Genomic DNA, 6,135 nt, shown 5'->3' with positions numbered 1-6,135 from the left:
GATAAGGAACAGTGTCCGCGCGTTTCAATTTTGAATTCTGGTTCATGCGTTTTTTTTTAGATATTATAATGTGGAATCATGATTTTAACACTAAACTGACGCAGCACAGTTGGCGAAGGTACGCTTGTGGCATGCGTGAGGGCCTGGGTTCGAACCCTACCCTCGACGCCATTTGTTTTTTATGAATTGAAATCATATGTTCAGCTCTCCGATCCAGCGCGCGCACATGCATTTACAAATCGTGTACCTTCGCAGCAGGACCACAGGATGATCCCAAAGTTTGATCCAACATGTAGGAATGCGCAGGTGCATTGTGGACACTCAGGAAGCGCTCACACACAATCAGGCGCCCAGGTTTATTATATATTTTCTATTTTATTGTTAATTAATTGAATTAAATATTAACTCATTATGTTTAATCAAATTAATTTATAAATTAGGGTTAGAAAAATAAAATTAGAATTAGGAGTAGATTATAATTAATTAGGATTATCTCAATTTTTCGATTTAATTTATTTTTATAAACTTTAACTGTTAAAAACAATAAAAACCCTAGAAAAATATATTAAGGTATTAGGGTTCGCTCAATCCCATCCTAGTGGTCCTTGGCCAAATATTAGGATTTAAATTATTATTTGTTTCGACTAAATTTATTGGTCGCGATGATTAATAATCGATTAATTTAATTAATCAAATCCTATAAATTGAAATAACAATTTATTTTGCTAAATGGTTTTAACCATCTTATTGGTTACGATGATTAGCGTATTTCCCTTTAAAAATTCGTTATTATTTTTAATCAAAGCTATTGATTATGAGGGATAACGATAAATTAATAAATCAATAATTAAAATACAATCAATTTGCTAACGGTGATAATCGAATCAATCGATTAGAATAATTAGCAATACAATTTCAAACCTGTTAACTATGGCGATCGAATCTATTGATCGTTGCGGTTAATAGTGCAAAATTAAATCAGGGTTGTACGCCCAAATCCTAAAACACTCAAAATACACTAAACCACGATACTACGGTGTTTCAACACTGCGATGTTCACAACTACGATAAGGTAACTCAAAATACCTTCGAACATTCGCATTTCAAAACAACTTCAAAACAAATTCAAATACATTCAATTCAACTCTAAGGCGTACAATCCTGTGCCCCGAACTACGTTGACTCTGATTCTCCATAAGGAGATACGTAGGCACTTGGCAACAAGGCGAGTCCCCCACCCTAAAATCTCAATTTTCCCCTTATTCAATTCTTTAGCATAAACCTTACCTTAATACTCTTAGCCATCAAACCTTTGCCTTAGATTCAAAGCCAATAGGAAAGGGTTGAGGGTGCCTAACACCTTCCCTCGACTTGAATATAGTAACTTACCCTGAATCTCACATCTGCGTAGGGTTTCCTATTCGCCCTTCAGAATAGGTGGCGACTCTCTAAAGCTGAATTTTTAGGCAGGTTGCTACAGCTGGCGACTCTGCTGGGGACCACTTAATGGTGATTACTATGCTCCTATAGGTTTTGGCAGGGTTTAGGTTTGGCAAACTTTTAGGGTTTGGCTAATTTGCCATTTTTAGGGTTTGGCTAACTCGCCAATTTTAGGGTTTATTTTTTTTATATAAATATTTAAATTTAAACTTTTATTTATTTATTTATAAATACATTTATTTTACCTCAATTTAAATTAATATTTTATTTAAATATTTGTTCTACTGCATTGTTATAAGCGGCCGGATTCTAAGGTTAGTTTTTAAATATTTAAATTTAAATTTATCTATTTATTTACAGCCTTAAACTACAGTAATTTAAATTTTTATTTAATTACTGTCATACTATATTGTCAAATTATAAGCGGCGGGACTTCGAGGCTAGTTTGCTTTTAAATATTCAAATTTAAATTCATTTGTTTATTTATCTACATCTATTTACAGTAATTTTATTTATTTATTTTATTATAATTTAAATAAATACTGCTTTGGTTGCTTATATACAATTGCTGCTTTTTATATTGTCGGGATATTATAAATTATTTGTTTAAACCCTAAGTGTGGGAGTTAACTTTGAGATCAATAGGGGAGTATGAATCTCCTACGAGTCTCATTGATAACTCCACTCGGAGTGGGTTGAGTATTCGGAAATGTCCAAAACGAGGCTTGACTTTGTTGAGGGCAGGACTGGATACTTAGCTGATCTCTCCGGGAACCTACCCCAAAAATTCAAACCTCATGGATAAAATGAGTTGTTCTAAAATCCGAAGAGACAAAAAGTCTCGGAGGCTAGAACGACCCCATGAGACCTTCTAGAACACTCCCAAAAAAAAGGGTAGGCTCCCTAGAGCCGCTACGTCGAACCTATGAACCTAGGGCTTTTATGCTTCTGTGCTCATTATATGTTTGCAAATATCTATGTGTTTCAATTTTGCAGGTATCCCTACCTAGTCCCTAGCCTGTAGGGACTGTGATTTCTAAGACCACGTCTTTCCCACGAAGGACATCACCATCTATGCATCCCCTAGCCTTGGGGATTTTATTTTTATATCCTTGTATTCTTACAACTACGCGTCCTTCCCACGAAGGACATTTCCATTAACGCACGTCAATTGGCCTCTCGATGGCCATGCGATTCGGTGATTGTCGTGAACGGTCACCCCGTGCTTGCTACTACGTACTCCCTAGCATACAGGTATTTTCTGTTACATCCACGTGTTTCCACAATGACGCGTCCTTCCCCGAAGGACAACTTCACTAGCATGCGTTCGATTGGCCTCTCGATGGCTATGAAATCTAGTGACTGTCCTGAACGGTCACTCCATGCTTATTCCCGCGCACCCTCTAACTTGTAGAGTTTGGGATCTCCGTTTACACATCACATCCCTAGCCTGTAGGGATTTCTCTTCGTCCATATCGTCCTTAGATAGGTTGTGTTCCGCATAGAGAACCTTCCCACGAGGGACAAATTCATTGGTACACGTTGATTGGCTTCTCGATGGCCATGAGATTTAGTGACTGTCTTGAACGGTCACTAGCCGCTATCTTCTGCATACTCTCGAAACCAAAGGATTTCCATTGGCGTGTCATAACATTTATCCTGCAAAGATTCCAAGAGGGTCTAATGTCGCCTCTAAGGCTATCCCTAGGATTACATGTCACTCGTCTGCATTGCATACACGGAGTTACAATATAAGGAGTCTCTCGCGTACGCGTACATTTGCATTTTCATGCATTCATGCATTTACATTTGCATCTTCGCCCGCATCCACACTTACCATGCTAGCCGGTTTCCCGAAACTTCAAAAAAAAATCAAAAGGATCGTATACTATGGAGAAAGGAGGATAAATTGAGAATGACTTTAGTCCTACTAAGAAAAAGAGGATGTCTTTCACCATGCCAGCCGCATGTCCATGCCTTGTCATAACAGAATTATAAATACAATAAAGGTTGTTATCAAGCAAGGACCAGTTCAAAAAAGAGTTCCTTCATGGATACACTCCAGATGTATCTAGTCATAAAGGGGTTCATCTTAGAACATATCAAACTTTCGAGGACGCTCTACGATAACCTGGGGGCAAGGATTAGTCCAACTGGGGCAATACCCTAAGCAAAGATGCATGACTACAATGGAGGGAATGCGACATATGTCAGCCCCACACCAAAGAAAAAGGGTCATAGGTGATACTATCCTCAGGAGAAGTAAAAGAGGTTCAGTCAAAGGAAACTCATGAAGTTCCGATACGACGAAAACCCACCGCTAACGATTTATTCCCGACAGGTTTGACATGTCCAAAGAAAATTCGAGGTTGCCCTCACTTCTACAAGTTTAAGAATCTAAGGAGTGAAACAAGGGCAGTGGATCTACAAAGGAGATTATCCCTAGGATCAATAGGTGTTTACCGTGCTCACAAGTTCAACCCTTACGACCGCTAAGTGTTACTCAAGATAAAAGTTGTACCTTCGGATTAGTAATTCTAATGGGACAACCATGCAGGTTTTGGAGTCAATTCATTCACTCACTACCATACCTTTCCAGTCACACACTTCTATTTTTAGGGTTATTAACAAACTTGAGGGAGAATGACGAATACAAAAACTAAGTCCAGTTCAACATATGCTTTCAAGGTGAGACCGAGCCGAGGATGTACAGGCATTGTTTCAATTCCCAAACAGTGGAGATATAAGGATGTTAATCCCTCGTTACCCCCTCGAGCCAGGAGTTGGAGTTTGTTTCTACTTTTAAAATAAAAAAAACCTTGATTTCAACCAGGGGCAGGGTAGATTTCAATTAATTCAATGGTGTATTTTGGTTGTCAAGAGAATCACTCAATCCAAGCAAAGGATCAAGCAAAGCAAAGGTTCAAGCATATTTTCTTCCTCGCATTCATCCAAGATTAAGCAATGGAGGTAACATTTACAACACCTTCTTCCTCATTACAATATTCAAGATCGAGGAAGTATCAAAGGCGAAGCTTACAAATCAAAATCAACATAGCAGTCACAATATTCAATATCCAAGGATCAATCTCAAAAGGAGTATTCAAAAGAAGAAGGAGAAAGAGCGCCCGCTAAGTCAAAAAAATTCCATGAATAAAAAAAAAGAAAACGACTTAGGCAAAATTTAGGGCATCCCGATGGATCAAATTCAAAAGAATTGGTTCATGCAAAAATAAGGGATAAAAACAAAGGCTAAATACAATGGATAATCTGGTGACTGCTAAATCATCAAAGCTTCGCATCCATGCTTGGATCTTCACAATATTTTCATCAATGCTTGGATCTCTATTAAGGCTTCTGCTCAACATCGAAACTGAAACGATTCTCTTGCAAACAAAGCACATCCATTGGATTAGTAGAATTTTTAGGATCTGGAGAACATCAAGGAGAAAGGGGTGGGATAAATAAAATTTTGAGCCTTATATCCATTGTTTCTTAAAACATGAACCAGGCCAAGTTACAACATTTAAAAGTCCTAATTGAGGCAAGGTTAACTACGAAAGCATATTAAGTAGGAATTTGTTATACTGACTCCTATGTTTGTTAAAACTACTTCTAATCACTATGCTTCTTCAAGCATTCTTTTCAAAACCATCCAGTCCTAATTCATAACGGACTTCGATTTCAAAACTTGCATATGCATTCCATTGGAGCTACTTCTCAAAAAGTACAACACCATCTACGATTATACACTTAGCATCGAGGAAATCTCGAAATGGGTTAATCAAAGGTGATCATTTCTAATAAAGACCCTGGAGTCGGGGGAACCACATCTAGGGGGTTCTCCTAAACAGGGGCAAACTTTCAAGGATCACAGGGGCATACAATCAAAGATCCTATTTACTAGGGGCATTCTTCCTAAGGTTCAATCGACTTGGGGCACATCTCAAAGCAATCTCAAACAGGGGCATGTCAGACATGGGAAGAATTCAAATTCAGAGGATAGAACACTATGGATAACCTTCCATGACCTGGAGATCAGGGGCACACCCTTCAATCTAAACATCGAAGCATATGACAAGGCTATTCCCTGGGGCACTTCCTTCATAAGCATCTTTCTCCATGAAAATACTGGGGCAATGGATATCAAATCCGCAAGACACACAACAAAAGGAAAAAAGGCGTTCTCGCACTTTACAACATCGAACAAATTCATTCTCCTAACTACGATCTTCCGAGCTCAAACAAGACAGGTATTGGGAAATCGCGCTAGCATCACACCCCATCCTAGCAAACAGACCTGCAACTCCAGCGAACTATATACGCTTTGGTTATTAATAACCTACCGTTGGAGCATCACACAAATACATACAAATCACGCATTACATACATTGGTTGATACATTACACCGTAACTCTTTATGTGGTCTTCTTCAAGACAAACATTCACATCCATTCAAAAGACCTTTTTCGGGTAATCTTACAGAAGACATTACTTCGTTCCACTCATTACGTCAACCAAGCATACGCATATGCATAAGCATACATAAACATTACAAAGCCAGCATAAGCATAGTCAGGGCATAAGTGCAAGCATGGAATAACCAAGTTCAAAGGGTTTGAGGAGATAAAACCATGAGATTGCATCAGCATTAGCATACATGCATAGCATTAGCATATACATATCACAAAAGCC

Source organism: Vicia villosa, unplaced genomic scaffold (genome assembly GCF_029867415.1).
Source record: "Vicia villosa cultivar HV-30 ecotype Madison, WI unplaced genomic scaffold, Vvil1.0 ctg.002489F_1_1, whole genome shotgun sequence".
Classification (NCBI taxonomy): domain Eukaryota; kingdom Viridiplantae; phylum Streptophyta; class Magnoliopsida; order Fabales; family Fabaceae; genus Vicia; species Vicia villosa.
This window is presented reverse-complemented; position numbering follows the sequence as displayed.